This window comes from Melanerpes formicivorus, unplaced genomic scaffold (genome assembly GCF_026170545.1).
Source record: "Melanerpes formicivorus ecotype bairdi unplaced genomic scaffold, bMelFor1.0.p_v2 SCAF_13, whole genome shotgun sequence".
Lineage (NCBI taxonomy): Eukaryota > Metazoa > Chordata > Aves > Piciformes > Picidae > Melanerpes > Melanerpes formicivorus.
Genome location: NW_027142365.1, coordinates 3258389 through 3286071, shown reverse-complemented (window position 1 = coordinate 3286071; position 27683 = coordinate 3258389).

Below are 27683 nucleotides of genomic sequence, written 5' to 3'. Positions count from 1 at the left end.
CTTGTTGGGTTCATTGTCCACACAGAGTAAGATCCATCTGCAGTGAAGAGTGGGTCTGGGCCTCCTGGCTCTGCTGTGTTTGGCATAGACACATGCCAGCCACCCTAACAGGGCTGGGCTCTAGGTTCCTACTCAATCAATAAAGCAAAACAAGGTTCTTCCAGGCCAGGTTGGATGGGGCTTTGAGCAGCCTGGTCTAGTGGAATGTGTGACTGGCGGGGCTGGAACTAGAGGGTCTTCAGACCCCTTCCAGCTCAAACCATTTCATGGTTCTATGATTCTCCATGATTAGAGTTTGGGGTCTCCCTGCTCTCTGAGTCCTTTTGTTTTCTCTAGGCAGGCTGAGTCTTTTCTGACCTCTAAGGCTGCAGCTTCTGTTAATGAATGCAGCTTCCTTATCTTCTGGACTGAACCTGTTCTGGGGCTGCCTTTTGTTTAACTTGGCAAAAGTCCACCACTGAACCATGCCCCTCAACACCCCACTTACACAGTTTTAAAACACTTCCAGGCATGGGCACTCTACCACTGCCCTGGGAGCTCTCTTCCAGGGCTTGACAACCCTTTTGAGGGAGAAACTGTTCCTAAATGCCCAACTTAAACCTCCCCTGGGGCAGTTTGAGGCTGTTTCCTCCCATTCTATCCTTTGAGAGAAGAGACCAATGCCTCCCATTTCCAGGTCATCCCACACTGTAGGTCTATGAATAATACTTCAAAATGCACCACTGGTCCTAGGGATTCATCAGGATTGAGACAGGAGTCTTAATCAGCAGGAGTTTGAGTATGAAGTCCTCCATTAGCACCACCACCAGTTGTGCATAGCATTGACACTGGAGTGGTGGGAACTGGCTTGATGGCTGCACCCAAAGAGTGGCTGTCAATGGCTCCATGTCCCAGTGGAGGCCAGTGACAAGCAGAGTCCCTCAGGGATCAGTCCTGGGACCTGTCTTATTCAACATCTTTGTGGGTGCCGTGGACAGTGGCATTGAGTGCACCCTCAGCAAGTTTGCTGATGACACCAAGCTGTGTGGTGCAGCAGACAGGCTGGAGGGAAGGGAGGCCATCCAGAGGGACCTTGACAGGCTGGAGAGGTGGGCACAAGCCAACCTCATGAAGTTCAATAAGAGCAAGTGCAGGGTCCTGCATCTGGGTCGAGGCAATCCCAGGCACAAATACAGGCTGGGCAGTGACTGGCTGGAGGGTAGCCCTGAGGAGAGAGACTTGGGGGTGCTGGTGGACAAAAAGCTCAACATGAGCTCTCAGCGTGCACTTGCAGCCTGCAAAGCCAATCAGATCCTGGGCTGCATCAGGAGAAGTGTGGCCAGCAGGTCGAGGGAGGTGATCCTCCCCCTCTACTCAGCCCTGGTGAGACCCCACCTGGAGTGCTGCCTCCAGTTCTGGAGCCCCTATTACAAGAGGGATGTGGAGGTGCTGGAACATGTCCAGAGAAGGGCCAGGAGGATGAGCAGAGGGCTGGAGCACCTCTCCTATGAGGACAGACTGAAGGAGTTGGGGCTGTTCAGTCTGCAGAAGAGAAGGCTCCAAGGTGACCTCATTGTGGCCTTCCAGTATCTGAAGGGGGCTACAGGAAGGCTGGGGAGGGACTGCTCAGGATCTCAGGTAGGGATAGGACTAGGGGGAATGGAATGAAGCTGGAGGTGGGGAGATTCAGGCTGGAGGTGAGGAGGAAGTTCTTCCCCATGAGAGTGGTGAAGCCCTGGAATGTGTTGTCCAGGGAGGTGGTTGAGGCCCCATCCCTGGAGGTGTTTAAGCCCAGGCTGGCTGAGGCTCTGGCCAGGCTGATGTAGCGTGGGGTGTCCCTGCCTATGGCAGGGGGATTGGAACTAGATGATCCTTGTGGTCCCTTCCAACCCTGAATGAAACTATGAAACTATGAAACTATGAGACTGTGAGATGTTGGCTCTTCCCAGAAACACTTTCTCGAGCCTGGGGTTTAAAGTCATTCCCTAGCTAGTGCAAATCAGCCTGGCACTGCAGACTTCCACCACTGGGACTTTTCTGGTCCAGAAATAGTTAAATGGCTCTCTTCACTGACAGCAGGAACAGCTTCACTCATTATGCCACAGGCTGATTGTTTCTTTGATGATAAGCTGTCACTCCAAACTTCACAGATTTTTCCAGGTACATTTCTTTCTTCTTATAGGCACACATGTGTGTGTAGACAGGTGGATGGATGGATGGATGGATGCAGGGATGGATGGATGGATGAATGGAGGGATGGGTGAAGGGATGGATGGAGGGATGGATGCAGGGATGGATGCAGGGATGGATGGATGAATGGAGGGATGGATGGAGGGATGGATGGATGGATGGATAGATAGATAGACAGATAGATAGATAGATAGATAGATAGATAGATAGATAGATAGATAGATAGATAGATAGATAGACTGACTGATTGATTTCCTGATCTTGTGAGACCCCACCTGCAGTACTGCATCCAGTACATGTGGCCCCAGCACAAGGACACTAAACTGTTGGAACAAGTCCAGAGCAGGCCACAAAGATAATCAGAGAACTGGAGCACCTCCCCCCTGGGGACAGGCTGTGAGAGTTAGGGCTTTGAGCTAGAAGAGGGTAGATTTAGACTGGATATGAGGAAGAAATTCTTTACAGTGAGGGTGGTGAGACACTGGAACAGGTTGCCCAGGGAGGTTGTGGATGTCCTCTCCCTGGAGGTGTTCAAGGCCAGATTGCTTGGGGCTTTGAGCAACCTGGACTTTAAGGTCCAGTTCCAACCCAAACCATTCTATGATTCTAGAGGGAGAGTTAGAGAGATGAGAGAGAGATAGAGATGAGAGATAAAGGGATGAGAGACATGAGAGAGAGATGAGTGATACAGAGATGAGAGAGAGATGAGTGATAAAGAGATGAGAGAGAGATGAGTGATAAAGAGATGAGAGTGAGAGATGAGAGAGAGAGAGGAGAGAGAGAGAGAGAGTGGGACTTGATCTTACAGGTCTTTTCCAACCATAATCATTATATGATTCTATAGATAGACAGAAGAGATAAATAAAGACTAGATAGAGGTAGACAGGTGCAATAGACAGACAGACAGAATGATAGGTAGGTAGATAAATAGAGAGATAAATAGGTAGATGTTTTTCAACATCATCATCAAACTGTGAGCAGAAATGACCCTAACCACACTTGAAATTGAAACTACTTCAAGCTCCTGAAATAATTCCTCCACCATATCCCCCTCTTCCCACCTCCTTCTCATCCCTCTCCTAAATAAGTTACAAAGGAAGCACTAATTAGCTGCCAGCACCAGGCAGGTCTGCATTCTTCCCTGCTCTCTACTGACAGGCACTGTACAGTAATTGGGTCAAAATGCACAGATGCTCAGAATAACCAAAGCATTGTGCTTTTGCCTGCAGCTCTGTTGGAGGAAGAGTTGCACAGTAAAGGAAGACCCAACACAGCTACTTGCAGCTCATCTGCTTTAAGGATGCTTGACTAGAACTCTTTACTAACATTAAAGATTCATGAGGGTTTTCACAAAAGCTTCCAACTGGGGGGGGTGTATGGGGTGGGGAATAAATCATTTTGCCCTTACAGAAAAACCATCAGGCTGAAGGCCTATAAATACATTCTTGACTTCATACAGGTAGCATGCCTTTGCTCTGCCACACACAGCCACTCTTCACAGCCCTCAGGTTCTCCAAAACTGAAATTGGAACATCTCCCTCAGTGGCATCACTAAGATCTTCACATCCCTGCAGTAAAGCTCGAGGTGAGGATGAAGTTCTTCACAGAAAGAGAGATTGGCCATTGGGATGAGCTGCCCAGGGAGGTGGTGGAGTCCCCATCCCTGGAGGTGTTCAAAAAGGGATTGGATGTAGCACTTGAAGCCATGGCTCAGTTAGTCATGAGGTGTTGGGTGACAGGTTGAACTTAATGATCTTTGAGGCCTTTTCCAACCTTACTGATTCTATGATTCTAAAGGATTTGCAGTGTTTGGCTCCAGTTAGCACAGAGACCATGGAAATAACCTAAGCAGTTGAGGCAGTTCATGTCAACACCGTGCTGGGCTGCACTGTGATACAGTCTGGCTGTGAACCCTCTCACCTGTTAGGAGCTGTGCTTGAGTCCTGCAGCTGGTTCATGGCAAGCCAGATCCTGAGATAACTGAGCTCTGAACACACCAGTGTCACAGTGGTATGTATCAGAGCAGCTAGATGGAACTTACCTTCTCTGGTGTAACTGGGTGGATTTCTGCAAGCAAACATCCCCATTAGTGAAAATCACTGCCTGCCACTGGTGTTGCCCTGCCAAAGCCTGTGGAGCTGTGCTACTTTATGTCTGCAGGGCTATGGAGCTGGATGTGCAGAGCTGGAGCATTTTCAGGCTGGGACAATGGATATTTCTGTTCATTGTGCTTCAAAACACAGCTAGCCACACAATGCTGACACTTTCTCCTTCTTTCCAGACACAAAGGATCCATGAGAATGCAGATTAAAAGCCCTGCATGGTGCTATCCCACTGACTTTCTCTCCTGCAATCCTCTTGCAGGGTGGGTTGAATGAGCTCAGCAAGGAGAAGGAGCTGGCTGCCCAGGGAAGTGGCTGAGTCACCAGCCCCAGAGGGATTTAAAAGCCATGTAAATATGGTGCTGAGGCACATGTTTTAGTGGTGGGCTTGGCAGGGCTGGATCATGGTTGGATTAGGTAAAGCTGATGATCTTAAAGGCCTCTTCCAGTCTAAGCAAGGCTGTGATCCTGTGTATGATCCTGAGTGAATGAGATGCTTTCTCTTAAGCCAGCTCCATGTGTGGAGAAAAACCAAGAGAGTGTAAAAAGTGTTGCAGAAAATCAGCCATCCTTTGAAGGGAGATGCAGAGAAACAGATGGCCTCTGCTCCTGGTAACAGCTCTGCAGAGCCATAAAATCCTTCAGCTGGGAAGCTTGGCCATGGATCCCATCCCAGGGAGACAGCAAAGCACCTGTTGCAAAAAGACATTCCTGGGGCTCCCCCTTTCAGTCTCCCAAGATAGTATTTTGGGCCAGACAAGGATGTGACCTGCAGAGCAATCAGCCCCACTTCCCTCTTCTGTTCTGTGGACTTGTCCTGTCCAAGCTCTTCCACAGGGTAGTTGCAGCCTTTGTTGTTTCCAGTCTAAGAGGGATGTAGCTTCGTGCCTGGCATACCATTCAGCAGAGGCAGAGGAGCTCTTGATCCCAAGGTAAGGATGTTCAATGCTATGAAGGCTTGACACACCAGGCACACAGATCCCAGCTTCAAAGAGCAACTCATCATTATCTGCACAGCAGCTGGGGCCAGTGCAGCGTTTGAAGATGTCCACCAAAGGCAGTCCAGCCCTAACCCAAACTAAAATAAATAAACACCCTCTTGAGATGACTCCTCTTTGCTGATCAAAGACTGAGTGAGTGCTGGGCTTAGCTGGGAAAATCCCAGAGCCAGGTTCCTTCTATCCACACTCCTGTGCCTAACAGAGCAAAGGATCCAGCAGGATTTTTGCCCCAGATCAACACAAAGCCAGGCTCCTCTCCAGGGAAAACAACCTTCCCTCAGCTGGGGAGTGGAAAGGAATATTGGGTGAGAACTGCAAAGTTATTCTGGGGGTTGACCTCCTGGAGGCACACCGAGTCTTAAAGAGCAGAAATAGCTTGGGAGCTGTCCAGCTTGGTTATTTTGCTGATCTCAGAGCAGCAGGCAGCTCAGGCAGACCTGTGAGCAGCACTGAGACCCTCCAGACTCCTCATCTTGCTCCTGACACAAGAGGAGAAGAACCCCACACCACAGCTCTGAAGGGCTACATTTTCCAAGCAATCTGTTTGGGATGAAGCAGAAGGAGACATACCAGAGGCCACAGGGCCTGGCAGGAGCTGCACCATGCCACAGCTTCAGTCCTGCCTCTAGAGCCACTCTGTCCCTGCTCCCAACAGCACTGGCAGCAGAGGCAGCTCAGCTCAACTGCCTAAGGCTCGTGGACCAGGGACCAGGCAAGGGGGCAGACAACATGAGGAGCCACCCTCTTCCCACTCCTACCATTCTGTGGCTCTGTGACATGCCCAGAGCTCAGGACAGCTTTCTTCTACCAGAGCAGTGCCATGACCAGACTCTAGATGAAGACCATCTCCACAGGTTAGGCAGAGCTTTAGTAAGACGGTTTGATGTCTGATTGCACTCAACCCAGCAGGCTTCCTTGCAGGTGTCACCACCTTTCCACTCACCCTCCAATGCTGACCAACAGCCCAGCACAGTTTAAAGGTGGTGGAACCTACCATGAATTTGGTATCTTCCTCAGTGAGTCACCTGAAGAAGAATCACAGAATCACAAAATCAACCAGCCTGGAAGAGACCTCAGAGAGCATCAAGTCCAACCTGTTACCTAATACCTAACACCTCCTGACAACTAAACCATGGCTCCAAGTGCCACATCCAATCCCTTTTTGAACCCTCCCTCAGCCTCTCCTCACAGGGCTGTGCTCCAGACCTCTCCCCAGCCTTGTTGCCCTTCTCTGGACATGCTCAAGTGTCTCAATGTCCTTCTTAAATTGAGGACCCCAGAACTGGACACAGCAGAAACCTCTTCTCCATGCCTCACACCTGCAAAGAGTGCAAGGACCCTCACTGCAGCTCAACTGGTGCTACACAATCCCACCCTCATCCACCTTGCCAAAGTAAGAAGCAGCCCTGAGATGAGGCACAGCAAACTGCTGCCTGTCTCCTGCCCAGACCTTCCTGATGCTGCCCAAAACTAGGGCAGCCACAGGCACATCATCTCTGTGCCTGCTTTCTGCTGTCAGTCTGCAGAGAAATATCAAAAAGGCAGCTCCTGGTGCTGCTACAATTCCCAGGGAAGGGAGCTGGACCTACTTCTCTCTTATGACTGAGGGTTGGCAGGCAGTGCCTGTGCCCAAGGACACTGCATGTGTCACCAGATCACATTGCTCTTGCCCAGAGGAGCTGGGTGCCTGGAGCTACCCTCTGCAGTCACGTGCAGTTTGCTGTGTTTTGAGAACAGGACTCCAGAGAGGAAAGTAGAAGCTGTTGCTCCCTGCATATTAATAGGCACAATAGATATGCACATAATGTGCATTTAATTCTGGGCATGGGGCATGCAGCAGTCCCTGAGGAACTGAAGCACTTTGAACATGGAGCTGGGTTTCCCTCCAGCTTCACCTTCACCTTGTGCCAGCTAATGCAGACAGGGCAGCAGCTCCACCTTTGTAAGGACTAGGTGCAAGTCAAGCCTGGTCTTCTGGCAGCTCTTACCAGATGTGCTCACATCCAGAAAGACCTCACAGCACCTCCTGGGGATGTTGTGCCTTGATTCTGCCAATTGCTCACTTGATTAAGGGAGGGAGGAACCCATCAGGCATCTTGGGACTCTGAGGGGCTGGAGCATGTCCAAAGAAGAGCAATGAAGCTGGTGAAGGATCTCCAGCTCCTGGAATAAGCTGTCCAGGGAAGTGGTGGAGTCCCCATCCCTGGAAGGATTTAAAAGCTGTGTGGTTGTGGTGCTGAGGGACTGGGTGGGTTTAGTGGTGACCTGGCAGTGCCAGGTTGACACTTGGGCTTGATGACCTCGAAAGTGTCTTCCAGCCAAAACAATTCAGTGACCCTGTGCTTGAAGAGAGAGTGAAACTGCAGCCCAAATCCAGCTGTGGTGGTCGGAAGACACCAGGGAAGCAGCAGATGCAGGGGTGGATTTCCAGGCTTCTGGGTCTTGCTGTACCCCCAAGACTCAAGAGAGCAACACAGAGAGTTCAAAGAACACCCCCAGAGAAAATGCTCTCTCAAACAAACAGGAAAGAAAGGAGTATTTGCTTAAAATGTTAAACATATCTTAATTAGTAAACAAATGCAATTCAAATAAGGCAGAACAAATCCCTGCATGGCAGTGCCAGACCTCTGGTGAAATTTCTCTGTGTAGCAGTTAGAAGAGAAGAACAAAAACACAACCACCACACAGATGCAGAGAGATGCCAAAGGAAATGAAAGATTTAGATTGAAGATGGAGATTTAGAGTCAAAGCTTCCTTTGAAAGTCATTGAGAGTCAGCAGAGGAGAAATCTTCCTCAACTTGCTCAAACTCACAAAGTTGTCCAACCTCCCTGCAGTCAGCAGGGACATCCTCAGCCAGATCAAGTGTTTCAGAGATGCAAACAATCCAGCCTGGAATGGTTGCAGGGATGGGGCACCTACTACTTCTCTGGGCAGCCTGGCTCAGTGTTTCACCACCCTCAGTGTGACAAAACTCTCTCTCTTCTCTCCAGTCTAATTCTCCCTCTTTTAGATGAAACCATCACCCCTTGCCCTGTCCCAGGCCCTGCTAAAAAGTCTGCCCCCATCTTTCTTGTAGACCCTTTTGAAATGCTGAAGGGCCACAAGAAGGTCTCCCCAGAGCTTTCTTTCCTGCAGGCTGACCAACCCCAGCTTTCTCAGCCTGTCCTCACTCCAGCCCTCTGGTCAATTTTGTGGCCTCTTCTGGACCTGCTCCACCAGGTCCTCGTCTTTCATAGGCTATGGGCTCCAGAGCCAGAAGCTGAACTTCCCAGGGGGTCACTGGTATCTCAGGTGGTGCTCAAAGCTGGGAGGTGGCACTCTGTGGTGGGAAGGGCATGCAGAGAAGCAGAGCCCTGGAGAAGCAACAGGAGTTTCTAGATTACCATGTCCCTCATCATCTGCAGAGACTTCTCCTCCTGTTTCTGGCACTGAAAAACAAAATAAATCTCTTTGCACTTTGGACTCCACATCTTCTAGCTGTATTATTTATGAGTCTCTATCAGCTGAAGAGAAGCAGATCATGTTTTATTGATGCCCTTGCAGATTAATCACAGGCTGGATGGCACTTAGAGCATTTCCATTCCTTTGCTTTGTCAGGGGTTTCAGGGCTTGCAGCAGCCCTCCCCACGGCAAAGAAAAACCCCAAGCCCGAATGGTGTAGGTTTCCAAAGGGGTTTAGGTAGGAGATGGTGTCTGGATGTTTTGTTTTAAGGGGAAAAAGAAATCCTGGGGGGTTTGTATAATTGTTGTGAAAGACACAGGTAAGCACTGGAGCAGGCTGCCCAGGGGGGTTGTGGAGTCTCCCTCTCTGGAGATATTCAAAGCCTGCCTGGATGTGTTCCTGTGTGACCTGCTCTGGGTGACCCTGCTCTGGCAGGAGGGGTTGGACTGCATGAGCTTTTGAGGTCCCTTCCAGCTCCTAACATTCTGTGATTCTGTGATTCTGTGACATACACACCCACAGCAGAGAAAAAAAAGGGGGAAAAACAGAGAAGCAAACAAGCAAGCTCACCTTGTGCTGGATCCCTGTTCCTCCTCAGTGCCTGTGCTTGTGCTGCTGCTGTACCACACATGGCCTTTGATTTTATGTCACAGAATCACAGAACTGCTTAGGTTGGAAAAGACCTTTAAGATCAAGTCCAAACTTTAGGATAGCATAGCATAGCATAGCATAGGATAGGATAGGATAGGATAGAATAGAATAGAATAGAATAGAATAGAATAGAATAGAATAGAATAGAATAGAATAGAATAGAATAGAATAGAATAGAATAGAATAGAATAGAATAGAATAGGTTGGAAAATACCTTTGAGATCATCCAGTCCAACCTATCACCCAACACCATCTAATCAACTAAACCACGGCACCAAGTGCCTCATCCAGGCTCTTCCATCCAGGCTCTTCCTAAACACCTCCAGGGATGGGGACTCCACCACCTCCCTGGGCAGCACATTCCAGTGGCCAGTCTTTCTTTCTATGAAGAACTTCTTCCTCACCTCCAGCCTAAATCTCCCCTGGCACAGCTTGAGACTGTGTCCTCTTGTTCTGGTGCTGGGTGCCTGGGAGAAGAAGCCAACCCCCACCTGGCTACAACCTCCCTTCAGGTAGCTGTAGAGAGCAAGAAGGTCTCCCCTGATCCTCCTCTTCTCCAGGCTAAGCAACCCCAGCTCCCTCAGCCTCTCCTCCCAGGGCTGTGCTCCAGACCCCTCCCCAGCTTTGTTGCCCTTCTCTGGACACCTTCCAGCAGCTCAACATCTTTCCTAACCTGAGGAGCCCAGAACTGGACTCAGGACTCAAGGTGTGGCCTAACCAGTGCTGAGCACAGGGCAGAATGACTTCCCTGCTCCTGCTGGCCACACTGTTCCTGATGCAGCCCAGGATGCCATTGGCCTTCTTGCTACCTGGGCACACTGCTGGCTCACATTCAGCCAGCGGTTAACCAGTACCCCCAATTTCTGTCTGTGCTGGGAAATCCTTTCTGGCTTTGGTCCTCATCAGAAAATGAGAAAGAGAAGAAGCCAAGGCAGCCACCCATCATCATGACAGGATCTGTGCAGACAGCACTTTTCATCTGAGGAAGCTTCATGCATTTATCATAGGAACTGTCCCCAGAATTTGCAGTACACTTCTCAGCCTGCTATCTGCTCATCACCCTGAGGGACATGGCTTACTGATGACCTGGCAGTGCTGGGTTAACTGTAGGACTCAATGGTCTTAGAGGTCTTTTCCTGCCTACAGTTACAGGAGTGACAAGTCTGAACTCCTCTCCATGCAGTGAGATGATTTCAGCCTGAGCTGGACTCATTACAGAGTCAGAGCCACTCCTGCACTCTGCATTCATTTTTGCTCAGAGGCATTCACTAGAGGTTGATCTCTCTTCCAAGCTGCAGGAAAATCACTTCACTTGTCAGCCTTTTTGATCAACCTCAGACAGGGTGTCTTACAGTAAAACCCTTGCTGCCTGCAGTGAGGTACAAGCTGCGCTGCTCTCCAGGCAGGATTTCCTTCATTTTCCCCCCCTCAAGTTCTTCCTTTCACAAAGCAGCACCACAGCCTGGGACAATTCACACTCTGTGGGAGCCCACTGGAGAGGTTTTCAGTCCCTCTAAGTCCTTCCCCATTATTTTTGTTTTAAATCTTCCTAAATGAGTGACAGCCTAAGAGAGCCTTTGATGGACATCATCTCCTCTGCCTCTGTGCCTAGATGTGCCATGCCCTAGGGACACTGTGCTCACACTGCTGTGAGTAGGCTGCTGGGAACTGCAGCACTCACATCATAGACTCACAGAATGGTTTTGGTTGGAAGGGACCTTCCAAGGTCATCCAGTCCAACCCCCATACAGCCATCAGGGACACCCTCAACTAGAGCAAGTTGCTCACAGCCCCAGACAGCCTGACCTAGAATAGTCCCAGGGAAGGGGCATCTACTACCTCTCTGGGCAGCCTGGGTCAGTGTTTCACCACCCTCACCACCTTCAGGCAGTTGTAGAGAGCAAGAAGGTCTCCCCTGAGCCTCCTCTTCTCCAGGCTAAGCAACCCCAGCTCCCTCAGCCTCTCCTCACAGGGCTGTGCTCCAGACCCCTCCCCAGCTTTGTTGCCCTTCTCTGGACACCTTCCAGCAACTCAACATCTTTCCTAAACTGAGGAGCCCAGAACTGGACACAGGACTCAAGGTGTGGCCTAACCAGTGCTGAGCACAGGGCACAATGACTTCCCTGCTCCTGCTGGCCACACTGTTCCTGATACAGGCCAGGATGGCATTGGCCTTCTTGGCCACCTGGGCACACTGCTGGCTCATGTTCATGATTTACTGGCCACTTGATCTCAATCTCAGAGCCACACCTGGGAGACAGAGCTGCTCCCATTGCCCTGGATTTGGGAGCATTTGTTCTGAGGAAGGGAACAGAAAGGTGGAGGCAAACAGATGATAAGCACCTCTGATAGATGTTAGTGTGTTGCTCTGCTAAATGAGCCATTGCAAAACAAAAGGAGCATTCTTAAAGAGCTCGGAGGTTTTGATGACAGTTTTGAAAGCAACTGCTTCCACCCACACAGGCTTTTCATTTTGAAAATTTCCTTAATTGCTCCATTGTTACCTTAATGCTCAAACTTTGATCTGAGCACTTTGATTCCGGTGAAATGTTTTATTCCTGGAGTTGCCAGTAGCTCAAAACATCGTTTCTCCTAATTACTCTAATTGTACAGGCAGGGCAATTTGCCTGCTTAGAGCAGAAGATATCAAATGGCCTAGTCAGAGCTGAGGCACCCAGGTCACCACGACTTCCCAACCAGAACAAAAGCAGCTGGCAGCTCTGTAAGGGTTGCTCTTGTGAGACAGAGAGCAGAGGCAGACTCGAGTGGCAAGCTGGAGGGCCAGTCACCAGTGGTGTCCCCCAGGGATCAGTGCTGGGCCCCATCCTGTTCAATATCTTTATTGATGATCTGGATGAGGGGATGGAGTCCATCATCATCAGTCCATCATTGCAGACAACACCAAGTTGGGAGCAGGTGTTGATCTGTTAGAGGGTAGAAGGGCTCTCCAGAGGGACCTTGACAGGCTGGACAGATGGGCAGAGTCCAACAGGATGGCATTCAAGAAGCCCAAGTGCCAGGTGCTGCACTTTGGCCACAACCGCCCCATGCAGTGCTACAGGCTGAGAGCAGCCAGGCAGAAAGGGACCTGGAGGTAGTGGTTGACAGCAGCTGAACAGGAGCCAGCAGTGTGCCCAGGTGGCCAAGAAGGCAAATGGCATCCTGGCCTGCATCAGGAACAGTGTGGCCAGCAGGAGCCCTGTGCTCAGCACTGGTTAAGCCACACCTGGAGTCCTGTGTCCAGTTCTGGGCTCCTCAGTTTAAGAAGGACATTGAGACTCTTGAAGGTGTCCAGAGAAGGGCAACGAGGCTGGGGGAGGTCTGCAGCACAGCCCTGTGAGGAGAGGCTGAGGGAGCTGGGGTTGTTTAGCCTGGAGAAGAGGAGGCTCAGGGGAGACCTTCTTGCTCTCTACAACTACCTGAAGGGAGGTTGGAGCCAGGAGGGGGTTGGTTTCTTCTTCCAGACAACCAGCACCAGAACAAGAGGACACAGTCTCAAGCTGTGCCAGGGGAGGTTTAGGATGGATGTTAGGAAGAAGTTCTTCCCAGAAAGAGAGGTTGGCCTTTGGAATGTGCTGCCTAGGGAAGTGGTGGAGTCACCATCACTGGAGGTGTTTAGGAAGGGACTAGATGGGGTGCTCGGTGCCATGGTTTAGTTGATTAGATGCTGTTGGGTGATAGGTTGGACTGGATGATCTCTGAGATCTTTTCCAACCTTACTGATTCTATGATTCTATGAACTGCAGCCCTGCCCTTAGGCTTTCTGGGTGGCATCCATCTCAGAAGGCATAGACCACAGAATGACAGAATGGTAGAGGTTGGAAGGGACCTCTTGAGATCATTTAGTGCAACCTGTCTACCAAAACAGGTTCATCTAGGGCAGAAATATCCTAGATACTGTTATCTGAGCTCCTCATCCTCTATTAAATGAGTCAAGGATCAGTTCACCTCATCAGAAAGAGGATGTCAATAGGTCAAGCACCCTGCTCTTTCAGAAAAGCTTGGGTGTGACACTTGGTGGCAGGGTTTAGCTGATGTGGTGGTGTTAGGTCATGGGCTGCACTCGATGATCTCAGAGGTCTTGTCCAGCCTCGATAATTCTGTGATTCTGAGTTTCCCCTTACCTCACATCTTCTCTTAGCTGCCACAAAGCAAACAATCCAGCTGAGCTCTCTAAAACAGTTCCTAGTCCCTTCTGCAGTGAGCAAAAACATTGGCCCCTGAAGTCCTGAGCTCCCTTGGAGCCAGGAGCGCCGGGGAGCTGGAGCTGCGCTAAGCCAGCCAAACGGTTGAAGGGAAAGCCATTTGTTGCCACCCTTAGTGATGACTTTTATTGCCAGGCTGTTGAGCTCTACAGCTCTCCACAGGAAGAACAGAGATTTTTATTAGGGGCAGCAGCTAATGCAGGGAAGCAATTGTGTTAATGAAGAAGACAAACAGATTTGTGAGGCAGTCAGGGGAAGTGGCTCATGCAGTGCTCCAGAGCACGCTGCGGCAGGGCACAGGTGACAGCCTGCTGAATGAGGAAGGGTGAAACTGAACCAGCAAGGTCAGGAACAGAGGTGCAAGTGGTTCACAGTCACAGAATGGTAGGAGTTGGAAGGGACCTCTGGAGATCATTGAGTCCAAGCCCCCTGCTGAAGCAGGTCACCCACAGGGGTGCAGGTTGCACAGGATCAAGTCTGGGAGGGTTGAGAAGGAGACTCCACAGCCTCTCTGGGCAGCCTGAGCCAGGGCTCCCTCACACTCACAGCAAAGTTGGTTTTCCTTATGTTTAGGTGTGTTTAGGAACTTTCCTTATGTTTCCTTATGTTTAGGAACTTTGTGTGTTCCATTTTCTGCCCATTTCTTCCTGTCCTGCCCTGGGCACCGCTGAACACAATCTGGCCCCATCCACTTGACTCTCTCCCTTTAGAAATTGATAAACCTTGAGAAGATCCCCTCTCAGTCTCCTCATCTCCAGACTAAACAGCCTCAGGTCTCTCAGCCTTTCCTCCTCACAGAGATGCTCCAATCCCAGGGAGGTGGTGGAGTCACCATCCCTGGAGGTGCTCAGGAAGAGCCTGGATGAGGCACTTGGTGCCATGGTTTAGTTGATTAGATGGTGTTGCGTGATAGGTTGGACTGGATGATCTCAAAGGTCTTTTCCAACCTGGTCTAGTCTAGTCATTCTATTCTATTCTATTCTATTCTATTCTATTCTATTCTATTCTATTCTATTCTATTCTATTCTATTCTATTCTGTTCCGTTCCGTTCCGTTCCATTCCATTCCATTCCATTCCATTCCATTCCATCTCCTCATCACCTTCACAGCCTCTGCTGGACTTTCTTCAGTAGTTCCTTGTCTCTCTTGAACTGGGAGCCCAGAACTTATCGATGGGAGAAGCTGGTGCTGGAGCTGTGCAGGCCAGATGTGTCTTGGAGGCCAGACTTTACTTGCTGGGAAAGACACTGCAGTCAGAGGGAAGAGACAGCTGCAAATGAGAGCACTGAAGTTCAGAGACAAGAACAGTTTTACAGCAGACAAGGTTAAACTCACACTAGTGAAACTGGGATATTGTCAGGCAAGGCTTTTGCTGTCATGTGCAAACAAAAAAGAGATGCTAAAGACCAGAAATGCTGTCACCTCATGGGTGCAAAGAAAGCATCCAAGCACTGTTATTTCTGCTTGACTTCTGCTTGACAACACAATTTCCCTCCCAATGCTTGTTAATGCCACCATAAACAGAGGGCAATCACTGGCACAGATCATCAGTGCTATTAAAAAGCAGGGCTGTATGGCACACAAAGGTCTTTCTGAGCACTCATAATAACTGAGAAGCTGCTGCTCTCACCACTGAGGCCTCTGTGAATGCTAGACAAAGCACCTCTGAAGGGAGGGAGTAAACCTCAAGGGAGCCTGATCATCTCAGTTGACTTTATGGCAGCAATAACATTTTGATTTCTAATCCACCACTATTTCAGATGAGAAACTCTCATGGGCAGAGCTCAGCCTCTCTCATTCCTTTGTCACATTGACCTTTACTGATGGCACTTCCAGGTGGTGCCATCACTGGGATATGTGATAGCCAACAGGCTGTTGTGCTCTGATCCCTACCCTGACCCAGCAAGGGAGGGGAATGCTCACTTCCCAGGTGATGGCATGTCTGCAGTTGCTTGCTGAGGGCTGTTCTCTGTCTCTGGGGGTGATGGAATGGAATGAAATGGGAATAAGAAAAGGATAGGATAGGATAGGATAGGATAGGATAGGATAGGATAGGATAGGATAGAATAGAATAGAATAGAATAGAATAGAATAGAATAGAATAGAATAGAATAGAATAGAATAGAATAGAATAGAATTAACCAGGTTGGAAGAGACCTTTGCAATCATTGAGTCCAACCTATCACCCAACACCATCTAATCAACTCAGCCATGGCACCAAGTGCCTCATCCAGTCTCCTCCTAAACACCTCCAGTGATGGTGACTCCACCACCTCCCTGGGCAGCACATTCCAATGGCCAATCTCTCTTGCTGGGAAGAACTTCTTCCTAACATCCAGCCTAAACCTCCCCTGGTGCAGCTTGAGACTGTGTCCTCTTGTTCTGATGCTGGGTGCCTGGGAGAAGAGACCAACCCTCACCCAGCTACAACCTCCTTCAGGTAGTTGTAGAGAGCAAGAAGGTCTTCCCTGAGCCTCCTCTTCTCCAGGCTAAGCAATCCCAGCTCCCTCAGCCTCTCCTCACAGGGCTTGTGCTCAAGAAGGAGTCATGCCCTGAAGATGCAGGTGGTCAGAGGTCAAAGCCTTGGGTGCAGCAGGAGAACATCTCACTGTCATTCAAGACTGCCATCATCTTGCCCCTTGGCAAAGCCCTCTGCACAGTGCAAGAATCCAAAAGCACAGGGCAGAGATTCACTCCAGCACTGAGGACACAACAGCTAACATTTCTGGCACTGCCTCCCCACCACTGCATCTCTTCATCCCACTGAGGAAACCTGGCACCAAACCTTCGTGCTGCTCCTGGTTGTGATGTAGCCCACAGAGCTTTCCAGAAAACACAGAAATGGAGATTGATTTTTTGGCCACAGCCATTTAATGTCATTAGCAGAGCCCTGCAGAGAGCCTTTGCCTTCCTTTGGCAGTCCCAACCATAAAAGCCTAAGCCCAGGCTTCACTCCAGAGCTACAAAGCTGGGCAAATCCTGCCCAGCACAAGGGCAGCCCACCAGGTCTCCAGCCAAGTCTGGCAGGCTACATCATTCCCAGACCCAAAACTGCTGAGGACAATTGGGTTTTTTGTCCTTACCAGCAATAAATGTAGCCAAGCCATGATGCCCTGCATATAAGCTATCAGCTCTGGTCCATCACCAAGAGGCTTTATAGAGCTCATTTTCCTTTTGTTCTCCTTCACACATAGAAGGGACAGCTTTGGCTTTGCTGAGGACATGAAGGGAGCCAAGCCACACACACACCAACCAGTGAGGCACATGCAGACCCACCTCAGGCTGCCTACCCCAGCATCTATGTGGGCATCATTACAGAAGCATCTGGGCTTTTCTTTTGCTTTAAGCAGCCTACCCTTTGGGGAAGCAGCTTTGCTGCTGGTCATGGAGAACATCTGTGGCAGGAAGCAAACTGGGCTGGAGCAGTGCCACTCATGCTGTAACAGCATCAAATTGGCTTTTTTAACACCTCCAGGCAGTCTGCATTCCTGCTTTGCTCCTCTCAAGAGAAACCAGGTCAGTTGGGCTTCATGCTGCAGAGGTGGCCTACAAAATGGGGGAGAAAAAACAAAGGGCAGCAGTTGATTGCTTGTGTCCTTTCCCTGGGGACAGTCACAACCTACTGACCTCAGTTTCCAAGAGCTGAACAAATCCCAACTAACCCAGGGGCAGCCAGCAAAGCTGGTGGTACCTGGGCTTTCTCTGCCCAGCAGAGCAGTACAGGGGCAGTGTTTATAGAACCATAGAACTGTCAGGGCTGGAAGGCACCTCAAGGCTCAGCCAGTTCCAACCCCCTGCCATGGGCAGGGACACCTCACACCACAGCAGGTTGCTCACAGCCACATCCAGCCTGGCTGCAAACACCTCCAGGCAGGAGGCTTCCACCACCTCCCTGGGCAACCTGTGCCAGTCTCTCACCACCCTCCTGGGGAACAACTTCCTCACATCCAACCTGAATCCACCCATTTCTGGTTTTTTGCCATTGTGCCAGCAGCACCAAGACTGCCCCCAGACCCAGGAAGACTTTTGGAAGTGCCCAGGGAAGTGGACTGATGGCTGTGCCTTGGGGCCAGCTTCAAGGCTGCCTCAGAGAGGCTCTGCTGAATCTCTGCTGGAGCCACTGAGCACAACCCTACATTCTCCAAGACAAATTCCCTGCCCTGTTCATGGCACCCACCAGCTCTCCTCAGCTGGTGATGGGACACCACAAGGCTGATGAAGAGAAGTGACCTCCCAAAGCAGCCTGGCACAGCCATGCAGAGCACAGCAGGGCTGAGGTTTTTGGCATGTGGTTGCTTGTTTATTTGGCTTAATTTCTCCCTTCCCCCTTCCTCTCAAACTCTGTCTTTTCACACATCAACCCTTAAAAACAGCTCAAGTGAGGAAGGTTTTCACAGTATCACACTATCACAGCATAGCCAAGGTCGGAAGAGACCTCAAGGATCATCAAGTCCAACCTGTCACCACAGACCTCATGACTAGACCATGGCACCAAGTGCCACATCCAATGCCCTCTTGAACAGCTTGAGGGAAGGTGACTCCACCACCTCCCTGGGCAGCACATTCCAATGGCTAATGACTCTCAGTGAAGAACTTACTCCTCACCTCCAGCCTAAACTTCCCCTGGCACAGCTTGAGACTGTGTCCCCTTGTTCTGGTGCTGGTTGCCTGGGAGAAGAAGTTTTGCTCTCCAGACCAAGCCACCTTGGCCCTGCTTGGTTCACACCCCTCCTTTGCTCTCACTTCAGTGGTGCCTCCCACCCCTTCCCCCTTTCCTTCCACTCTTATGCCAGCAGCACTGGGGAGAAAATCTGCACAGCTTCATCTCTGGGCTTCTCCCTCTCATCCCACTCCAATTTCTCTGCCAAAAGCCTGAGTTTTGTGTCCTCCCCACTGAATGCCTGCTGCTCTCCAAGAGCAGGGCAGCAGTGAGTGGGTTTGCTGCTCTACTCCTCTTACCCAGCTCTCCATTTTTCACAGCACCATAGGATGGTTTGGGTTGGAAGGGACCTTAAAGATCATCCAGTTCCAACCACCCTGGTTTGGACACATGGGGTCACCCTCCTCTAACCAATGCTCACTTCTAGAGCAGCTGACCACAGAACATTTCCTTTGTGAGAAGTTAACCTGGCTCAATGATCCCAGAGGTCTTTTCCAACCACAGCAATTCTGTGGTGCTATAAGTTTAAGGAATTTTCTGATCTTTTTCCAGCTTGAAACTCTGCAGATTGTGGCTGTCCTGCTTGCTCCATCACCACCTATTGGCATGTGAGAAAACAGCATGTGAATCCTGCTCAGTCCTGTCTAACTGCTGTTATGGGAGCAGGCTCCCGTGGGAGCACCTGCAGGACTTTGCCACCAAGGATTTTCTTGAGGCCAGCACCTGAGCATGGCCCTCTGCCAGAACTGCCCCACCAGCCCACAGACAGAGCAGAAATCCCCTAGGACACACACTGGGCACTAGGAAATGATGGTTTCCATTTTACTGTAGGGAACAGAGAACCAGGAGGGCAAAATGACCACGGCACAGAGGCAGTGTGGTAAAGGGGGGAATGAGCTCAGGTCCTTCACTGGGGTAGAAGCATACAGAGCTCCTTCCCTGCTCCACCTGTGTCCATGCCCTGCTTACACTGATGCTCAGCATCAGTCCAGGACTGCTCAGTACAGCTAGGCCCTCCCAAATGGATTTGAAGTGGGCAAGGACCTTCTGCCTCACCCTTACACCAAGGCAAGGCCACTGGCCATCAGGTCTAGTTCTTACACAGACCTTCACCTCGATCACAATGAGTTCCCTTATCTGCCCTCACTTACCTGCCCATGAGCAAGGCACCTAAGCCTGAGCTTCTTGATCTTTTATTTCCTCAGAATATTCCTCCCATTTGCATTGTTTCCAGCTACCCTCTAAATGTCCTGGTCAAGAACCATTCAAAAGAGATTTCCCACAGCAAAGGAGTTTTTCCTCATGTTCAGATGCAATCTCCTGGGTTTCAGCTTGTGCCTGCTGTCTCCTGGCTAGCAATGGCAGCAAAACTAGAAATGGGGAGATTCAGCTTGGATGTGAGGAAGAAATTCTTCCCCATGAGGGTGGTGAGAGCCTGGCACAGGTTGCTCAGGGAGGTGGTGGAAGCCTCATCCCTGGAGGTGTTTGCAGCCAGGCTGGAGGTGGCTGTGAGCAACCTGCTGTGGTGTGAGGTGTCCCTGGCCATGGCAGAGGGGGTGGAACTGGCTGAGCCTTGAGGATCCTTCCAGCCCTAACAATTCTATGACTCTATGACCATCAGCTCCTTCTAACCCAACACAACTGCACACCTTGCCCTCAGAGGTGGATATTTGCATTCCTGGTTTGGGTGTGAGGCTGTGCTGGACCAGTCAGCAGCTGTCTAGAAAGCAATATTTAGCTGGAGTGCTCCTCAGGATCCCCATACAGAACACATCCTGTAGCAGGCACAACAGGAGCAGTGCCTGGCTGATGGGCAGCTCGTATTTGCTTTTGGGAGGTTCCAAAGCACTGCCTTCCTCCTCATCATGCACAGCAGCTAATTAGAGCATCTCCCCTCCAGAGATCAGCCAGGCTCAGACATTTCCCTGGATTAAAAACAAAAACATCACTTGGCACTGACAGGAACAATAAAGAGAGAGACTGACAGGTCTGCTGGAGCTGAAAGCCACTGGCTATGCAAGGGAAAAACAAGCTCTATGGCACATCAGAGATGTCTCCTCTCTCAAAAGGTGAAACACAGGGAGAGAGTTTGCTTTGCTGCAGCTAAGCCTCAGCCCAGGCATCCAAAGAGGGAAATGATCTGTCCTCAAGAGCCCAACTCTTGGGCAATGGAAACTCAGTGTCCTACTTCACCCTCCACTCCATGCAGGATGTTACAGGCTCAGAGACACTGGAAGAGGAAAGGAAGGAGAGAGTCACAAGGAGGAATCAGGGCTGCTAGTTTGTGGCGCTGCAGTAAGCAGATGTCCAGTCTAAATCTGCCCTCCTCAAGCTTCAATCCATTCCCCACTGTCTATCACTACAAGCCCTTGTAAAAAGTCCCTTCTCACCTTTCTTGCAGGCCCCCTTCAGGTACTGGAAGGCCTCTGTAAGGTCTCCCCAGAGCCTGGGCAGCCCCAGCTCTCCCAGCCTGTCCCCACCGCAGAGGGGCCACAGCCCTCTGCTCGCCTTTGTGGCTTCCCCTGCACCCCCTCCAACAGTTCAGTGTCCTTGTGCTGGGGGCACCAGAGCTGGACAGAGTACTGCAGGGGGGGTCTCACAAAAGCAAAGTGGGGCAGGAAATCACCTCACTTGTTGTACTGGCCACACTTCTGATGCAGAGATGTGATCCTGAGGGACGTGGTTTAGCACCAGACCTGAGGCAGTCAGACAACGTTTGGGCTCAATGATCTTAGAGGTCTTTCCCAACCAAATGATTCCATGATTCAATGAAGCTGCAGAGCTCACCTCTTTTGCCAGCTTGGTCAGATGACTCTCATTGAGCTTTCTCCACTGAGTCCTCATCCATTAGCTCATTTAATTGCAGCCTTTCTGAATCAAGGCCATTGCATCGATTTCTGAGGAGCAGCTCTGGATTTACAGTGGCCAAGTAGATTGGAAGCAGTTGGCAGTTTTGTTACATGTTCTTCCCTCAAATCAATACTTAATGGATGAGAGGGATGCTTGAGACTGTTTCTCCAGGCTGGAAGATACCTCATTACAACATGACTGTCTGCTTTGTTTCCTACAGCCAATTTCAGTCCTTTGGAATGGTAATAGATAGAACTTCAATCAAAGCAAACCAGATAACTCATGTGAAGGAGAATGCAGTAGGGCTCCTGGCAAACCACCCTTTGGAAAGACAGATGAGCTTCATCACTGGTTTTAAAAGACTCATCCAAGTTGCAGAAACAAGAGGTGTAGTTCCAAACAAACCTCTGAACTTCTTTACTTTGAGGGTAGTGGAGCCCTGGAACAGGCTGCCCAGAGAGGTGGTGGAGTCTCCACCTCTGGAGTCATTCAAAGCTCACCTGGATGCTGCCCTGTGCAGCCTGCTCTAGGTGACCCTGCTCTGGCAGAGGGGGTTGGACTAAATGATCTCCAGAGGTCCCTTCCATCCCCTGCCATTCTGAGATGCTGTGGTTCTGTGATCCCCCATTGCCTTGGCAGCTGGCTCTATCCTCAAGTGTTTGAAGCTAGAAAGCAGGAGGTTAATAATTGCTCTTCATTTCACAGGTGGGCAGCTGGGACAGATTCTGTGACATGGTCCTGGGCCACCTGGTCTAGGTGGACTGTCTTGAGCAGGGGAATCTGGAGCAGGTGACCCCCAGAGGTCCTTTCCATCCCCATCCATAGTGTGATATTGTGACATCTCCCAGTACAAACCCAGAGAAGCCAAGAATTGCTGTGTCACCTGAGAGTGAAGTACCTCTAGAAGTCAGGCAGAGAGTGTTCTGCTTCGGTATTGTTTGCTGTTTCCTTTCAAAATGCCTGCTTGAAGGTCTTCAGTTGTTGACTAATGGATTTGTCTCATCAGTGGAGCTCTCTCAGCTTTAGCAGTGCCTTTCTGAACTCCCCAGCAGAACTCAGACATTGCCAGAGTCATGCAGATAAATGGGATAGGAGGATGAGGCCAACACAAGGCCCTGAAGGAGATGAGGTTTTACACACTACCACTGTAGTGATGGAGACACTGGAGCAGCACAGACACTCCCCAGAGATCTGAGCCCAGAACAAAGTGGGAAATCACTTTCCATGTTCCCACAGGAAGCTTTCCTGGAACCAGAGTCTGCTTTGTGTTGGATGGCACATTTAAATGCCATCCAGTTCAACCCCCCTGCAGTCAGCAGGGACATCTGCAGCTACAGCAGGTTGCTCAGAGTCCCCAACAACCTGACCTGGAATGGTTCCAGGGATTTGGCTTCTAACACTTCTCTGGGTAACCTGGGCCAGGGTCTCTCAGTGTAAAGGGATTCTTCCTCCTCTCTAGTCTGAATGCCCCTCTTAGTTTAAACCCATCACCCCCTGTCCTGTCACAACAGTCCTTGCTAAAATGATTGTCCCATCTTCCTCATGGAGGAAAACTCTGGAGAATATCAAACTTCTGGAAGACACTTAGTGCCACATACCTGTGAGCAAAACAGGCATTGCTACCAGCACAGAGCAGACTTAGCTGGTTGTCACCACTGCTATCTCCACCAGACAATGTAGCTGGGTTTGGCACTGCAGAGCAGCCCATCCCTCCATCCACACCTGTTAGAAGCAGAGCCTGTGGGAAAAGAGAGCATCTTCCAACACCAAAAGCCTTTCACAGCTGGGAGCCTGTCACAGTTGGGAGCCTGTCACAGTTGGCTTTGCAGCAGCTCAGCTTGGCATGAGGACAGTGAGCTTGGCTTTGCTTAGAGGAAATGTTCCAGCAAGCTGATGGGGCTAAAAGCAAGAGTTATTCTGGGAAATCCACATGAGTTTTGGCCATGGTCCTAAAGGAAGGAGGAAAGACAAGGGAGTAGACTTAATAAAGAAAGGAGCAAAGTTTCACAACAAGGAGGTTGGCTTCAGGGCCACAGCTGGGATTTCCCACCTGAAGCACAAATAACTAGGATGGATGGAGTGAGGAAAGGCTTGTTCAGCTCTCCACCTGATTGCTCCCACCCCTAGAGCACCACTCAGTCTCACAGAGGGAAACCATCCTAAAAGCACTCCAATCTTCCCAGACACCACATGAAGCCATAGGACCCCCTGGCAGGGACAGCAGATTGCAGCCAGGCCTCTCTGGGTGTGCAATCTCTCTGCAATGAAGAGAAGAGCTGCTGCTTTTGAAAGGCTTTGGTGCTGAGGTGCTGCTGCAAAAGTCTCAGCAGAGAGGCTTCAGCTGTCACAGCCCATTGCAGAGCTGGTCCCATCCATCTGGATGTCTTGCACTTAAGGCAGGTGCAAATCCCAGCAGCCCCAGCACTGTATGTGCCACTGCTTTAGCCCAGCTGAGAACTCTGTCCTCTATTTCTAACTGAGATACATGAAAACAGGAGGAGACCTGACCTACAACAGACACAGACAAGTGAAAGGTGAACAGAAGGGACTGGGAAAACAATCAGGCTTCAAGGCATAAAGGCCTTTGAGGACACAGGGATCACCTGGAGTTTGAAATGTCTCTTCTGTCCCATTCAGAACAGGAGCAGTGGTTCAACCTGACCCAGCTGAGGTGGTTCCTGTCTCCATCCACCCTCCTGGGACAGAGGATCTGGGATTTCAACAGACATTTTCCCTTAGGGATCTCTTTCAAAAGCCAAACTAGAAAAGACAAGATCCAGGTTCTGATATGTGGGAATGGAATGGAATGGAATGGAATGGAATGGAATGGAATGGAATGGAATGGAATGGAATGGAATGGAATGGAATAGAATTAACCAGGTTGGAAGAGACCTTCAAGATCATCCAGTCCAACCTATCACCCAACACCATCTAATCAACTCAACCATGGCACCAAGCACCCCATCCAGTCTCTTCCTAAACACCTCCAGTGATGGTGACTCCACCACCTCCCTGGGCAGCACATTCCCATGGCCAATCTCTCTTGCTGGGAAGAACTTCTTCCTAACATCCAGCCTGAACCTCTCCTGGCACAGACTGAACTCAAAACATAAATCAGGGAATTGCTTCAGCTGGAAAAGACCCGTCAGATCATCACATCTAACCATCAACCTAATCCCACCATGGCTTTTAAATCATGTCCTGAAGTGAAATATTGCTCCAGGGGAGGTTCAGGCTGGATGTTAGGAAGAACTTCTTCACAGAGGGAGAGATTGGCCATTGGAATGTGCTGCCCAGGGAGGTGATGAAGCCCCTGTGCCTGGACCTCTTCAAGCAAAGCCTGAATGAGCACTTGGTGCCATGGTCTGGTTGATTGGATAGGGCTGGGAGGTAGCTTGGACTGGATGATCCTGGAGGTCTCTTCCAACCTGGTGGATTCTGTGAGTCTCTGATTTTGCTGCACCCTTTCTAGAGCAGTCAGAGGTAAATTTGGTGACCCCAAAGATGTGTTCCTGCCCAAAAGCATCACATGCTGCCATCCTGACTGCCTTTTAACTCCTTCAATCAGCTGAACAGAGGATAATGAATTGCTGGAGAGGAAAAGCAACTCCACGCTGAGCAGTTGCTTCATTTGCTCTCTCCAGCTTACAAATCCAACTCTCCAGTGGCACTTTGCCCAGCTCATTTTACTTTAGCAGCTGGTAAATGAATATGTGATCAGGAAGCATTTCCAATAAATGTGATTACTCCTCTGCTGGGGAGGTTGGTGGCAAACATTGCCCAGCAACATTTTATATGAAACAATAAAAAAAGGAGATAACTTTAACAAGGAGGCTTTGGTCATGAAGTTTCAGCCCCACTTGGTCCTCATGGGTTAAAGGAAACCACCTTTCAGGTCCTAATCTAATGGGGGGGTTGGGGAAGTCCATGAGGATGATCAGAAGCTGGAGCACTTCTCCCACTAAGACAGGCTGAGAGAGTTGGGTCTGTTAAGGCTAGAGAAGAGAAGGCTCTGGGGAGAGCTCATAGCTGCATTTCTATACCTGAAGGGGACCTACAGGAAGGCTGGGGAAGGACTGCTTGAAAGGGCTGGTAGTGATAGGACAAGGGGAATGGCTTTAAACTGGAGCAGAGCAGATGGAGGTTGGACATTCAGAGGAAGCTCTTCACAATGAGAGTGGTAAAACACTGCAACAGGTTGCCCAGAAGTGTGGTTGAGGCCTCACCCCTAGAGACTTTCAAGGTCAAACTTGATGGGGTCCTGAGCAACCTGATCTCATCAGAGATGTCCCTGCTGACTGCAGGGAAGTTGAACAAAATGACCTTTGAGGGTCCCTTCCAACACCACCTCCCTGGGCAGCACATCCCAGTGGCCAATCTCTCTTGCTGGGAAGAATTTCTTCCTAACATCCAGCCTAAACCTCCCCTGGCACAGCTTGAGACTGTGTCCTCTTGTCCTGGTGTTGGTTGCCTGGGAGAAGAGACCAACCCCCACCTGGCTACAACCTCCCTTCAGGGAGTTGTAGACAGCAAATAGAGCCTGGCATCTTCATCTTGATACCCACCTCTCAGAGCCTTACAGACATTGCTAAGATCCCCTCTCAGCCTTCCCCTCTCCAGACTAAGCAGCCCCAGGCCCCTCAGTCCTTCTTCGCAGGAGAGATGTTCAAGTGCCATACTCATCCTCCTAGCTTGTTGGTCCCTCAAATGTCACCATTCACATGACACAGGCCAGGATGCCACTGGAATGCTGAGGCAGGTGGGATTCCAAGGGGTGTCTTAGCTGCCAATGAGCAGGTTAAATACAGCTTTTCAGAAGGCACATCCATCGCCCATCGCTCATGTCGGACACCAGAGCGCTGTGGATAATGCCACGACCTTTTGTCTTATTGAATATGCTCCTTGCTCCAGCAAGGATTGATTTGCTCCCCCAGCACTGATGGATGGATAGATAGGACCCGTGGGGAAGAGCTGCTCATTAACCTGGGTCAAAGACAGCGTGGCCAGCAGGAGCAGGGAAGTCATTCTGCCCTGTGCTCAGCGCTGGTTAAGCCACACCTTGAGTCCTGTGCCCAGTTCTGGGCTCCTCAGTGTCTCTCCTTCCTCCATGTGCCCTGGGGAGCTCAGGCATCTTGGAGATCAGAGTGAGGTTGGAGCAGGTGTAAGCAGGGTGCAGTCTGGCAGTTCAGTGTCTCAGTTCCTGCTCTTTCCTGACTTCTTTTCCTCCATTTATCCTTCATGTCTCCATGCTGCCCTCTCCAGTGTGCTGCGATGTAGTCTTGTGAAGTAGGTCTGGTTTTCCCCTGACAGTGTGGAGGAGGGGACACAGAAATCAGCGCTGCTGCCAGCAGGAAAAGGCAGGGGGCAGATGTGTTTGCTATAAAAACAAGTGAACCACAGAGCATATGCTGCTGGGAGGGAGGAAGGGCTGAGAAGATCCTGCAAGGTCCCTTTCAGCACCAGCAAAGCACATCTCAAACCCACTTTTGGTGACGTAGAAGTTTGAGTCTGGTGACTAGAAGCAGCCTGGTGATCTCAGGCAGCTCTAGGTCAGGCCTCTCTGAGACCTGAGGCATCCCAACACAGACAGTGAAGTCTGAGAATCCTAGGTTTCTTCTCCTCCTAGCACCACCAGAGCTGCCACCCAGACACCTCACCTTCCCACCACACTTCACAGCAAAGGGCAGCAGCATCCTTTGCCTGTCTATTAGAAGAGTTTTGGAAACAAGGTTTTGCCTCAAACCCCTTCCCTCCCACCCGGCTTAACTTTCCAGGCAGCTGCTGCAGATGGATTAGGAACCAGCAATGCATGCACATGTGCCTCCAGACTCCTCACTAATGAAGCTTCTGGCTTCTCCTCTCACAGACCCTCCAGTCCCTTCCTGAACCCCTCAGCCTGAATCCTCTCAGCCTGAATCCCTGAATTCCTGAATCCTGAGGCTGAATCCAGCCCCCCTTAGGCTGAGAACAAAGCCCCCATGTTCCAAGCAGGAGTTCCAGCCTTTAGCACAACGAGTGGTGCTTGCTTTGCTCCTTGAAAACTAGTGAGAGAAAGCAAACCAAGGAGCTGCAGTGACTTTGCTTTTGACAAGCTGTTTCCAGCCTAGCTTGGAAAGTGGATTTGTAGCCCTGCAGCGATCCTCCTGCTGTCTCCAGGGTGGTTTGGCTCCAATTCGTGAATCCCACAGCAAAATCTACCGGGAGAAGCGTAGCTTTTGTACAAGCAGGTACCAAAGCCGGCAGATTCCCTGAGTCAGCTGCTTGGCTTCCCTCCCAGCCCAGGCTGGCAGCTTTAGCTTGTACACTGGTGCCTCCCAGTGCTTGCAAGGGAGAGGAGCAAACAGCTCAAGCAGTAACTTTGAAGGTGGTTTTAAATTAGGGATTTTAAATCCAAACACGGCTTGCTTTGTACCTGCTCATGCTTGAGGGGATCAGGAAATCCTCTGTGAGCATAGGGAATGGCCAAGGACATGTTCTGAGTCCTGGGAATGGAGGTGGCCAGGCTCCTCCCTTCTCTGTTTGGTGCATTAATCATGAGACCATAAACTGCTGCTGCTTCTCGCCTGCTTCCTCCAATCCCAGCACCCACAGAGCAAGGCAG